Below are 14,512 nucleotides of genomic sequence, written 5' to 3' on the forward strand. Positions count from 1 at the left end.
GAGGGTGGCTGCTGATGCCGGGTGCCTGCAGGTCTGCCTGCCATCATGTTTTTTGTTTGTACCCTTTGACATTCCTGACCTTGGCTGTTCGCTCCTGATCCGTTTTCCTCCCTCCGCGAAAAACAATTACCAACCGTAGGCGATAATTTTCGTGGTGGTGTGTGGAGTAGTTGGCAGGGTGCGTGTGGGTGGAAGGTGTTCCGCTCCTTCCCTCCGCCCGTGGGAGGGGGACCTCGGGACCAGCTGGAGAGCAGACGTGGACACGGGGAGAAACTGAAGATAAGAAGGAGGCTGTTGCTGGGTGTAACTTTCCTTCTCTCCCCCTAAAGTTTCCTTAGGTGAGTATGATAATCTCACAGTCTCAGACTGCCAAAGTCCAGACACATTTCGCCTCTGAGAAGCGGTACAGACACCAGCCCATGACATATATATATATTGCATATTTATCTATTTCATGTTGTACACTTGGTGTAGGCGGAGAAACACGATCTTGCACGACGCCTTGTCAATAAATGTTTTTAATACTCAAACATTACTTTAAAATCGAGTAGTTGAACAACAATCTTTGAATAAGACTCCTGTCACACCACATCATAGTTATCAAAAGCAGTTGGACCATACACGGGAAAGTAAAACATAGTCAGGGTCTGCTGAGGGAGGGAATTCATTTTATTTTTGCTGAAATGGCGATTACAACATGTAGCCTCGGGGCACATAATAAATATAAAGTAGATTGTGTTGACACGATGGGTGAGTTAAAAATACTCGTTTGATTCACTATTCGTGAGTGTTTAGATAATGTTATGTGTATTAATGCTTGAAAATGAGTGAGATTTATTTATATAATAATAAAGTTATTAGTATGATTGGGAACACTAATTAACATGTGTTTCACTGTCCTGTGAGATATAGATATGGTATAGCGAGGTAGTGTATTTTCTCCCCTCCCCAGTTCCACCCCTCTCTCCACCCTGTCTCTCTCTACCTCTCTCTTACTTTCTTTTCTTTCCTCCTTCCAGATTTTCTCCTCCCCCTTCCCTGTTCTCTCTCCGACTCACGAGAACCCTCCAGCCAGCGACCAAGACTCAATTTATTGCCAGTAACTGCGTCTGTAGTATTAATAAATAACCGAGAACACGCAGCTTGGCATACGACAAATTTAATGGCTATAACACGCCGAGAGAAGATAAGAGACTGGATTAAGTGCAGACACTTGCTTCGGAATCTTCTCCTGCTTATCCCCCGCCAGGAGAGTTACCTCCCGGGAGGCGCTGTTGAAACAAGTTTCTCCTTTGAGGAGAGTCCGTCTTTGACAGCAAACAAAATGGAGGAGGAGGAGCTCTGTTCAACAAAACTTTGTTGTGGGGGACGTGTCACGCCTCACTGATCTTCACTCATGCCTCACCGTCTATCAAAGTCTCCATTAGAAGTGGGGCGGGGGCGACTTTATCGGATGCCCAGCAGACGACAGCCGCATCTTGCTTCGCGGAGCCTGTCTAGCACGTGATACAAGCCTCAACCAATCAAATTTACGAGCGGCAAGAACTAGTACATCAGGGGAAGTGGCAGACTGCGCATGTCTCGATAATTCCGCTGGTGATGCATTAACTGGACATTCAGTGTCAGACAGAGGCTGGAAGCGCCATTAAATGGCACAGGTACACACAGGTGACATTGAAAACCTAGCCTATTCATGGATAACAACCAACTTGCTTAGAAAGAATTCAGGTATTCTTACAAAAGAGTTGATATATGGCCTGATATTAAACAATATACATACTCAGCGGCACGATACAGGTAAACAATAAACAACGCTTGCAGTGCTTTTAGTGCTTTAAGAAACAAAAGGAACATGACTGCAGGCAGTTTCTCTGTTTGCTGGTTTGCACTAAAACAAGCGAAGCCACACACCGATCATAACATTGAACTATTATGGGATTTTAAGTTGTCACGTGTGTGAGGAATCTGAGAGCATGTTAGGGAGGGAGAGGGATAGCTCGGCCCCTAATTAGTGTGCTTTATGTGTCTCACCATTAGGCCCACCCCCGTGCTGCCAGTCTGGCCAGCTCCCCCAGCAGACGACAGCAGCATTCGATAACAATCAGACGAAGGATACCTCCACTGTGCCCCAACCTCCATCCTTCAAGCAACCTCTCCTCCTGACCCTGAGACAAGGGCTTGCCTTGTTGTGGCGGGACATCTTGATGTTGTCTGACCGCTAGTCGCTAGACTGGTGCCTGTGTTTGTTTACTTACGAGTGACTAGCGGGGGACAGCAGGTCGTTCATGCTGACAGTGGAGTAGAGGGATGGGCGAGAAGTGGACAGTTTCTCTCGCAGACTTCAGACTAACAAAAACGAAACTTAATTTTTCCCTCACAGAGTAGTCAGGAATCGTGGTCGATGTTGCGTGTGTTTACTTACTGTTTATATTAACATTCAAAAGAAAATTAATAATATTCTAATTTTCTCTTGCATTTGACCTTCATGTCACGTTTTGTAAACACGTAAACAATATCATTATTCATGTTAATGTACTTATGTTAAAAGGGCGCTTCACGCCATTTGAATTTTGTAACGGCAAATTTTGTTTTCGCCGTCAGCTTAGTGGAAGGCCATGACCTCATAGTCCCACAGGTGCGTTGCACATGCGCAGTACGCAGCGACTTTTCACTTTTCCTTGACCGACTGATTGGCGAGATTACAACCGAACCCTCCCTGGAGGCGGCGCGGAGGTCTTGTGATGTCAGTCGGCTCCCCGTCTGCTGCAGGACTTGAGAACGAGGCTGGAAGTCACTGCCGTCACGCTCCAACGCTTGCTTGGCGGTAGCAGTCGGCCTTCAGGCAAGTGAACCACACCTAACTTCAAACACGAATCCAGAGCTTGTTGTGGGGGGACAAGTCACTTGGCCTGTTGACCTGTCGCTGACTGACATCTTCTCACGCAAAATCCTTTTGTCACACTTCATTGGTCATTTTCGTGATAAACTTTGAACCACTTGCCTATCAGCGGCGAATCAGTAGATGATGGTCACGAGAAGTGTCCTTTATGCACTAAAAACAAATTGAATCCATGTTGTCATGCGCAAGGACTAGAACAAGAATCGTTCGTGACTTCCTTACCGGACATCCTTCGCGTGACCCCAGCACTAGGTGCACCTTTTAGTCGCTGCACTCGCGAAAGCTGCCTTTGGTCATTTCCCGTCGACCTAAACAAACATCTTGTGTTGTGTTGTGTTGTGTTGTGTTGTGTTGTGTTCCAGTTTATGGAGACAGTTGTCACACCAGTTCAACAGTTTTACAGTGAAGCAGACGACAAAGTTCACAGATACTCACAGAAGATATTGTTGCTGTACCTTTAAACATTGTATTTCAATGTGTGTACAAATACAATATGAAGATCAGCTAAGATGTTTTTATTTATACTCATTTATTTATTTTCCGTGTTGCCAGTCTGTGAACCTTACATTTTTTTGGTGCAATTAATTCAAACCAAACCCTCAGACAATCTTTTTTAAGCCTAAAACTTTGAGGTTAAGAAGATGATCTTTTAAAAACACCCAAAACTTAAATAATAATGCAAGTTCATGAAGAAAAAGAAAGACACAAAAGAACATGTAAAGCGTTAATTAACTTTCTGTTGACAAAATAATTAATGAAAGACAATTCCAGAGTGCACTCCGTTAGTAACATCACTCTCTTCCAACATTCTGGTTTCTGTGTGGAACTAGAAAATATCTTTATGCCGAGCTGAGACTGCTTTACCAAATCTTGTATAGTTAAAACATTAATAATAAATTTATTTTTCTGTAAAAGATGCATTCTTAGTCTGTTGCTAAAAACTATTTAATGCATAACACATAGACTTTAGTTATTTACTTTCTGTTAAATGTCTTTTTTTGCTTTCTGTTGACACTCTCCACGCTTTGTGACATTGTAAATAAAACACAGAAGACTTACACTACATTATCTTTTATTTTTTTAAAGTAGCCTCAGAAAAATCAGCTTTCAAAGTATGTAATCATTCACCACACAACAAGCCATATTTTTTATGTACACGGTGGCGTAGATGAGGTAGTAGGTAGTTTTATTTTTTATTAATTAATTTAGGAAAATAATGTATCTACCTATTTTGTCCTTTTTTATTTATCAAACTACACGGATGTTGAACTACAGTTGTTAAACTATATGATAGCAAATTGAAGTTATCGAATTTTAAGTCAAATACAAAATAGAACATCTTTAAACTTTCTTCTTCTTCGTCCTGTTGAGAGACTGCTGAAATATTTCCATGAAATGTTTTGAGTAAACCATCCCATGACAACAAAGAGTCTACGGCGATGTTTGTCTCCCTACTCACCTCTTCACCTTTGTTTACATTAAATTATTTAGCCAGTACTCACGGAAGCCAAATGAACAAAAAGTTTGCAGTCTTGGCAAGTGTATGTAGCACGAATCATTTCTAGGCAAACCAAAATATTTTTGTGTTGTTGTTTTGACGAGGTTGTTGACACAGAGTGTTTTATAACAACGAGGTCGATGGACTTGCTGACCTCTCATCCTTTGTCCTCAGCCACTGCGCGTGCGAGATTCTCCGAGATGCCAGACAAGGTGAAATGTTCACATTGGGAGGGTTGAGCTAACGGTTCAATCCCATTTCCTTGATAGAAATGAAAGATTCGCTTGCTCCAGTGCTACAGCAAGCAGTAAAATTACCTGAATGTTTGTTCTTCTTGATAGTAAGGAGATTTTAAAAACTATTTTAAACTTTTTCTGAAGACGTAGGATGTACTTTTTAAAATCATTTTGGTATCCCAATTTTTTAGTGGGCTTAGTTAAAAGGACAGCAACTTTAAACAAATAGCAACAAAACAAACGAACCTAAAACAAACCGCATAAACATGGAGGACGACAATTTAGAAAATAATTTCTTGCTTCCTTTCCGCTCCTCGTCGTCCTCTTGTGGCAGTGGCATTGACATTGGCAGTAGCAATAGTTATAATTGTCATACTCTTGCTATAATATCTTTCAGTTTTCAAGGAATAATAATTTGTTGTTACTATTTGCTCTGACTTCTTAATGAGTTCAGGACGTTTACAAAACAATCTCCCCAACCCCTACCTCCAAAAAAAATTAATTCCATCAAACATCTCTGTCCAAAAATTCAAAAATTTTACGAAAGAATATGTTGATGTCAACTGCTGAAGTTGGTAAGTGATTGTAAGAAATATGTTTTTAAAGAGTTTTTGAATGAATAAATGAAGACTAAAAGCCACCAGTTAAATTTCTCTTTTTGTCTGTCTTCTTTTGCTGCTTGGTCCTCACTCACGTGACATGTTGGTTAAATTTTCCAGCAGACTTATGTTCCACATATTCAGTGTTTCGATCTCTAAACTACAGACCATGGCTGAGTGGTCTTGTGTCACACACGTGACCTGAAGTTCATTGAATTCAACATTTCTCTTGTAGCACGTGACTAACGCGTGCTTTGTCACAGACGAAACTCGTGTGAACACGTGATCATCACAAGTATGGCCCGCATTTATCACATTGCAAAATCCACATTTATCACAGCAAACGCATGTTTCGTCGCACGTGTGGCAATCACGTGTAAACGTGTTCTTCACGAAAAAAGACAGGAGTGAAGACTTAAGGTATGTTTTGTGGATTATAGTATATTTACAATTTTGTAAACCTGTTGGGTCTCCTTTGTTGATATTCTTGCTTTCAGAAAAATCTTTCTAGCAGCTTAAATCGTTCACCATCTTTAATCACAATCGTCGTCGTCCTCGTCGTCGTCATTATTTTCAGCATTATTACATCGTTAACGCTTTACTAACACAGATGAGGATTTTACGAGAAAATTGTTTTAAATACAAATATCTTCAAAATATTCTCATGATCGTCGATTACATTGTAACAGTCGCTTCTCCATCCTCTGTCCCCGGACCCCCCACGGTTCCCCCAGCTTCATTGTCATTTACTGAGTTCGGACTCGGCAACAACCTCCGTGGCATCAGCCACCTCACGAGGAAGCCATGGAATATTTAAAGTGCATATTCAGATCGTCAGAGTGCTAAGAGACCCGAAAAAAAAAATACAAAATACAAACACTAACATTCAATTTATTTTTGCTGTCGGAACAGAAACCGCAAAACTGAAAAGTTTGCATTCCTTCCCTGCGCCTCGTTTCCGATTGTCGACATTGTGATGGAAACGGCTGATGGTAGCGTGCTGAAATATGCCGGTTATCTTAATTTGAGCATATTTCTTGACATAACCAGCGCGTGGGACCTGGGTGTTCGGCACGGCCATGCGTGTGTTCCTCGCCTGCACGACCCCCAGGCGCGTCTGGCGGGGGCACCGGGCGACCCCCGGCACCAGGCGCTGCGGCCAAGCATGAACTGGAGGCTGCGGCGGGTTGTCAGCCCCTGCCTGACGTATGCACGCATCACTCGGTGCGCAGACGGTTTGAGGCATTCCGACGTTGACGTGACGTGACGTCGCCCAGACCTCACCCTGACGTCGTTTGACATTTGTTGTTGTTTTTTTATAATTTCTATTTATTTATTTTTGTTGTCGTTGCAAAAGTCAAAGAGTTTCATTAGGTATTAAGTGGATCACCGTGTCTAGATCATGGTGGGGAGGTGGAGCTCAGTTATCTCCCTCTGTCGACGCTAGTCTCCCTTGTCGATGGCTAAGACTAGTGTTGAATCCCGTGGGTGGAAAAAGGACCAGGAGGGGACCTTGAACCGATGATCTTTCCTCCGCAGTCAAGGGCGCTTATCCCCAAGAGAAAGAGTTATTTATTATTAATTAGACACATCTATTTATTTATTTAAGCTTTACATAATAATAATTAAATTGTGGCTGCGATGTCACATTCAGATCTGGCTTTTTGTAGCGGGTGAGGCGTGGGCAACAACCGTTCCCTTTGACCTCAAGCATCGCAGCCTTCACCTTGGCCTCATCGCACTCACTATTTTTCTGTTGGTGTCAGCAGCTCATCGTTCTCCTTCACACTTTCCATTACTTTAGTGTGGAAGCCGCGAACTCCGCTGAGTGTGTGAGTTCAGGCGGAGTCCAGGCTGAGTGTGTGAGAGTGTGTGTGAGAGTGTGAGTGGGGTGCGAGACGAGGCGAGACAAGGCGAGACAAGGTTGCGAGAGTTTGCGTGAAGGAAGCGATAGCCGATGTAAGATCTAATCACACTCGCCTCTGAAAAATACATGTACATACAAAAACAAAATTGCTGACGTGAAACAAAGAAAGACAAATGTCCCACCCTATGCAAAATCAGTTACACAGACTTGTTCTCGATGGCTGGCTCACTGGGTGGTATGTCCCTCCATCCCCTGCACTGCTCCTCTCTCAAGAGCAAATAAAAGTTGAACCAACCGACAACACGGAGGGCTAGAGACTACGGCGGCATCTTGTTTTGGGTGAAGTTTGGATGAAAGATAGCCATTCATTCCTCACTCCATTACCCTTCCCCCTCTCCTTCACAAGACGGGACACTTCACACATATTCTCGGGTGTGGCTTCTGGTGGGTAGAGGGAATCAGTTTAATATAAACAAATAAACGAAGAAGCAAACTATACCCAAAATGACACTCATGAGAATCGCCTTGCCAGTGGAAAAACTTGAAAAGCAAACTGAAGTAAATTTAAACACTAGAAGAAACTAACTAAACACTTTAGATAAGACAGATGAGAAGTAAAGGAGGAATAAATTGCGTTTTAAACAAGAGACAGGTATAGAATAACAAAATAATAAATATGGGGAAATGGGACAGCACGGAGACAGCCGCCATGGCAGCCACAGCAGGTTTGTCCAACAAACAGAACTCGGCTCGGAACTGCACGTGACCTGAAGGTCTGGGAGCGAGCACGGCAAGCACGTGGGCTGAGTTGTGATGCCTGCTGAACCACTTGTCCCGAAGTGAGGGTAAAGTCTTTGACTGGTCTAACAGACGGAGGCAGCTTGAACTTAAAAGAGCACCGGGGAAACATCAGGTGTCTGCAGGAGATATTTCAGGGCACATGACCATGCACATTCCCACACTCTCTTCCGGTCTCTTTTTCCCCAACTGGGAGGAACTGTTATTAATAACCGTGATGATGATTGATGATGATGATGATTCTCTAGCCCAAGCTTTCTTCTAAATCTATGTCCTCCGGTCTAAAGCCTAGGTCTCGAAAAAAATCCAAAAAAATGCTGAACATGGGTCAATCGCCGCTTGTAGCAACTGCTCACCTTTGTCTACCTTTGCACGCCGTGCCCAGCAGTCTGAGTACTTGCTCCTACATTCATACACTTCACACAAACAAAAAAAAAAAAAAAACTTAACCTGCATGCACAGGATGAAAAAGAAGAGCATGAATGACCACACAAAAGATGGCCAAAAGACAGGGGGCGGGGAGGAAGGCAGAAATAAGAGAGGTAGACAAGAAAAAACAACAGGAAATTTGAGAGGCTGCGCAAGACGAAGCAAAAGCACACCGTACATCATAAATGGTACTTGAAACACGTTCTACATGAACACAATCACCCCTGAGATTCCAAACAGGCAATAATACAGCGAAGAGATTAGGAGGAATAAAATAAAGAAAGAGAAAAGAGAGAAAAGCAAACACAGGCAGGTAGCCAAAAGGAAAGACACTGAGAGAAATAAACTTCTCAGCAATAAATGCTGTAAATCTTAATCTCTCTCGCTCTTTCCCTCCTTCCGTCTATAAACTCTGAATAGGTTGGTGATTTGGCCACTCGACAGTCCCGTGCAAATCCGCTCGAGCCCGCGTGCTAATCGGCCAGCGTCAGGGACCCGCTGACGACCCTCGCCACCAACTCGCCCCCAACTCGCCCACTCTCTTGCCGCCACGTCGAGGGCCATAACCGCTTGGCAAGTTGCTCTCGGGTGATGGTTATACGACCTGTCGGAGACAAAGCCCGCTGTAAAGCTAATGTTCGCCATGGACAAGAGGCGGTTAAAACCACAAATCACTTCATCGGCATTTCTCAAGTCCGCGGGCGAATAGGGTTCACCCTCGCTAAGACTCCTTGCGCAAACATAAAATCGTGGGTAGGGTACTAAACTGGAGCGAAGGGGAGAGATCGTGCTGCTAATTGGCGCATAATCCGCGGCGCTTGGCTTTTTTAGAAATGGTGAATTTCGCTTGGACCACTTCATTCTCGAGCATCTAACCCACAACAACTTGAAAAAAGACAGGGTCAGCGCATCTCTTTGTCCGGTCTGTGTGGTCAGATGAGGTCAAGAATCGTGTGAATGAAGCAGACAATCTTTCACAAAAGGGCTCAGTGCCTTCTCTGAGGATTAAAAAAATTAGGAGTATATCCCGGGTGCTTTTGCTCTCATTTTGGTCTACATAAATGGTATCCGCGGCATCAATGGTAGCAACTAGTTAATACACAGAGAATCTATCATCTACACATGATAATGATAATAATATTTATTGGTTATATAGTCAACATACCAAGCGTATCTGTTTTTTTGTTTTTTTTCATAATGGGCCATTGTAATTCATCGAATTCATGTTTTTCATCATGCGAGCATGGCTAATTTTTACATGTTGTTTGTTTTAAAAAAATTATTCGATGCAGTGATAAGAAGTTAATTAATAACTCGCCAGGTGCATTTACACCAAACTGCACAATTAGCAGTAATATACAATCAAAAATTTAAAAAGTATTTCTGAAACTATGCATTATATTAACAAGTAAATATATTAAGTAAAAAAAGACAAAATCAATCCAGATATAAAATGATAAAAATCTTAAACATCATTTTGTATTCTCGCTCTTCTCTGTGAGGCTGTCAAAATATAATTTTTATAAAAGTTTGTTTGTGAGGGACTTTTCAAGAGCTACCAAACATATATTTATAACTGTGTGAATTCTGGGTTTAGAAAAAGATTTCGAGATCAATTTACATCTGTTTAATTCGGGAAAATTTACACAACATAGTGATATTTAATTTGAATTTCATTTGCACTGTAGTCTGTAATTTTTCACCGTGAAATGACTTTCGTGCTTCACACCAGGTGTAAAAGTGAAAACCCGTTAAACCTACACCTTATGACTTATTTGTCTTCATTTTCTTGGTGAGTTGTCTGTTGTTGTGGATAACACGACTAATACAACGGCAAATGAATAGCGATAATCTTCAGTCGACAGAGAAGTTAGGTGAAAGCCATAATCATTTTTATGTAACTTTTGTCGATTTTCAGGTATTGCCCTGACTTTCCGTATCTACATAGAGTTAATTAACACGACATAACATATGGCTACAATCAAAGGTAAAAAAGAAAGAGGAGAGAGAGAGGTAGAAAGTTCAACGAAGCAATAAATGGTGAGTGAGTGAAAGTTTTAGTACACGAAGGAAACATGGGAAGGAAAGAAAGAAAAACGGAAAAATGGAAAGAAACATTATACTGCTTACTGCAGTTATTCTTTCTCAGATATGTGTATCTGACCAATAATTTATCCCAGTAGGTGTGAGACATGGACCAAAGTACAGTTGTAGGGTCAAAAGGTCATCGCCCTTGTGTGCACGTGACTGATAGCATTCAGTGTACGTCACCGGCTCACAAGCTTTGCTATCGATACCGTGGGCTCGAGGCTCGAGGCTCAGTCAACTCCATTACTGAAAACCCTTGCAAGCCCTCCGGTGATGGGATTGATGTTCAAAGCAGGAGAGGGGTGGACCCCCGCCTTCCAGGTCTGCACTGAGCATCGACAGACTTGTTCTTTATGGTCACCATAGCTTTGATCCTCACTACTGGCAGGTGGAAGAGAAACCTGAGAGTATGGAACTGACAGTGAAAGAACTAATAAACACACGAGTCTACATTTGAATTCTCCCTTGTAACATCCAGACTGAATTTTCTCTCCTTCAGCAGTCAAGAGCCCAAAAAGCAAAACTGCGACAAAGAAAACCTGAATAAACTTATCACAAAGGGAAGGAGAAAGAGAGAGAGAACTATATCAGTGCTAACACCTTGACAAGATAACAGAGCTCAACTTGCTTTTCATCTTTATTTATTTGTATCCTTGATGCTTGCTTTTGTTTGTTTGCTTGGTGTTGCATTGTGTGCACATATTGTCCGCACGACTGATGTATGGGTGTCTACACTTGCAATCGCTTCTAGTCTGTAACATTTTATAACAACATTCAGATGTTATGAGGCTAGGGCCAGCTTCCACATTTTTGGACTGTAAACACAAATCAGCTCATTTAATAATGAACCTCTAAGTCTCTCTCTCATTACTGGTGTAGCCTAATATTACCACGTCTCGCTGGATTTTTCTTTTTCTCATATTGTTATTGTTACTGTCGTACCCTTATATTTTGTCTGGATTAGGTTTCTTCTAATTTGATTTTTACTGTTTTTTATATTAGTTTTATTTTTATTTACGTTGATTGATTCAATGTTTAATGCTTTTTTTTATTTAATTTACTAAAAATACCGATAATTTTATTAAACGGAAACTATCTCAAAACCTTAATTAGAAACTGCTCAGCGAGACAGACAGGTGTTTTACTGACTACAATATTCAGGCATCAAGATTAGAAGAGGGAAAGATTTCAAGAAAGTGTTTATTATGAAATGTCGATCTTTGCTGTAGAAAATATTGTCAGGACATGAAGGCTGCTTAAATAGCAATGAAAGCTATTATTACCTTCCTTTTTAAATCTGTGTTTAAGCTAGTGAGTCATCTTTGGTGGAAAAAGACATTTTTCAGGAATTATTTTTCAGTCTGACTCCCTGAACGTGTCAACGGCAGGGCAACGGAAGACAAAATGTGAGAAAAAAAATATCGGTCAGGGTGTTGGGTCCCCCTATTAATTTGTTGTGGATGTGCACAGACCAGGGCACGTGAGTGTAATTCAAGGGTAGACAAGGTAGATAAATATACTGGCCGAGAGTGGACTGAAGTGTTTACCAAACGATTCGCTCGGCACAAAGTTGGCGACACGCTTCAGACACAACACACATGGCGCGGCGCGCTCGCACGGAATGCAGACGACATCTCTGGGAGGGAGCAGGAGGGAGGAGGAAGGTGAGGAGGAGACTGCAGGGTGGGAGGGGATGGCGGGGCCAGGCTGCAGGCAGTGACAGCTGCGGACCCGGTGTAAAATAGGTACCTGGAGAGAGAGAGAGCGGGCTCGTTAACTTACGAGACAGCAAATGGCTTCTTTGTTATCACTCTTTCTGTCGGTTCTTTGGGACTAAATCTTTCAGGGAATTCCGACAATTCCCAGGTCACAACAAAAAATGTGAGTGAGAGGGAGACAGAGCGAAAGATAATTTTACTAAAGGTTACAAGCTCAGGTGAATTATGAAATACTCCAGAGGTTCGCTTCTACTTCTGGCTTGGAAGGGGGAGCTTCATCGCAGTGTTTACCCCGAATTACTGAGCCAAGAAAATAGTAGGAACTGAGATATCAACTATGACATCAGCTGTGTAACAGAACTAATAAAGTTTGCGTGGAGTGTAGGGAGACACTATGGAGGTGACAGACACCTGTTGAGAGGGCTAAAGGGTTGGCTGTAGGGGGTTCTAAGGGTTCCATCATCACATCCCATTCCTCGCCTTGAAATGACCGGTAGATGGACAGCAAACAGTGGACCTCGCAAAGTCATTGAAACACAAGGCCACTCACCTTGCGCTAGCGATTCTCTTAATTCGTGGAATCGTTCCTTGTTTCCTTTCGCCATAGTCATCCATGGTCAACCCTGACGAAGGAGGCCATATCATTATTCTATTATTTTTTCAATTGCACGATATATATGACAACCCTATGCACCTTGCTCGGTGTTGTTTGATTAAAAACAAAATGTATTACTAAATAATGCAAAGAGAAGTACTGAAAACAGATGATGGACATGCTCTCTTCCGTAGGAGAATCTGGGAAGGGCTGTTGAAGGGTGGGCGTACAAGATAAGCGGGTAAGCATTATTTTAAAAGTGTTTTCTTAAGAAGGTAAAAAGGAAGTAATTTACTGTAATGTCTTTCATAAAATAAGAAAAAAAAAATAGCAGCACGACTGTCTTTTAAATTCCAGAGGACTTTTTAGTGAAACACAATACACATAAGTAGATATACTTTGTCTCTAATGTTTAACAATCCTATGGATGAGGCGCCAAGAAAGTAAAATTAGCATCGGTCATGGTTATAATAATGCTCGCTCAGTCTTGCCGACTACTGTTGTACCAATCACATCATTACCATAGCAACCAGAAACATTACTTTCTTTTCTTCTTTTTTTTTTCCAAATTAAAGTACTGTACGTAAGTAGTTTCTTTTCTTGGCCCATGTGGACAGTCAGGAGTCGAGTTTGTTTTGGATCTCAGTGATAATCTTTGGGTGGAATGCTGTTTAAACTATTTAAAACATCGTTGAAGCTGACGGGTCGTCTTCTCATTTTGTGTGTCACCTTCACAGCTCAGCTACAGCAGCTTCTACCATTGAGTAAAGATGTCACAGTCAATAAATTTCTTCTTGGCATGACAGCGTCCCGAGAACTTTTAAGACTTAAATTTTAATAGATAAATAAATGTCTTACATAACACTCACAGAACAGTGCCACGATGAAGAATAACATTTAACAATCAAAATAAAAAATTAAATTATGTGACCGGACAGAAGTGTCTACTGACGTCACCCCTCTTGCATAATCAAGTCAGCTGTCATCAGTACAGTAAGAAGTGGGTGTCCTAGGTTCAAGTCTCGTCGTGGGCAGGTGGTTCTTTCTTTCATGTGACACCTGTTTACAGGGCTAAGCTATTTACCAGATTTATCTTCTAGCGTCCTGTAAAACATTAATTCCGCCTACCTACATGTAAAATGTTAAAGATTAAAGACGAAACATTTCTCTTCGTTTGTTACATGCCATTATCACTATTTTATTTTTTTAACAGCCGTTGGAAAAATCGAAATTAATTATTGATCAAAACAACATAGTTTATAGACTGTATGTGGATATATATGTAAGTAAAGTTCGATTTAGTGTACACACGAGAAGCTTTGTACCCCAGAAGTCCCGCCACCCTCAGACCCAAGATGCCAGCGACGTCGCGAACTCGCGGTGGATGTCGTAAAACAGACAAAGGGAGATAAGCTCGACACAAGACAGTGCAAGAGACGCAACTATCGCATTCCTGGCATTCCTGACTTGGACTCGCACTCCAGCCCAACCTTTACAGGCCCAAACTCAGGGGCGGGGCCTTGCCATGGGGGGAGGAAGGAAGGGTGAGGAGTGGGAGGCTTTCGGGGGGAGCAGTGGAGGGCCATGTCGTAGGCGAAATCCTTTTCCTTCATTTAATCTCGTCGTAACTTTCAGCACCTTGATAAATGTTATCAATACACCGTAATGGGGGCAGGACCTCAACTAAAGAGGATCCTGTTTAAAAAAAAAAAAAAATCACATTCATTGCACGGAATCTGCAAGTCGCTATGGAACTTCTCGTTAAAATGGAGGAAAGGCACTCAG

Source organism: Pomacea canaliculata, linkage group LG10 (assembly GCF_003073045.1).
Source record: "Pomacea canaliculata isolate SZHN2017 linkage group LG10, ASM307304v1, whole genome shotgun sequence".
NCBI classification, from domain to species: domain Eukaryota; kingdom Metazoa; phylum Mollusca; class Gastropoda; order Architaenioglossa; family Ampullariidae; genus Pomacea; species Pomacea canaliculata.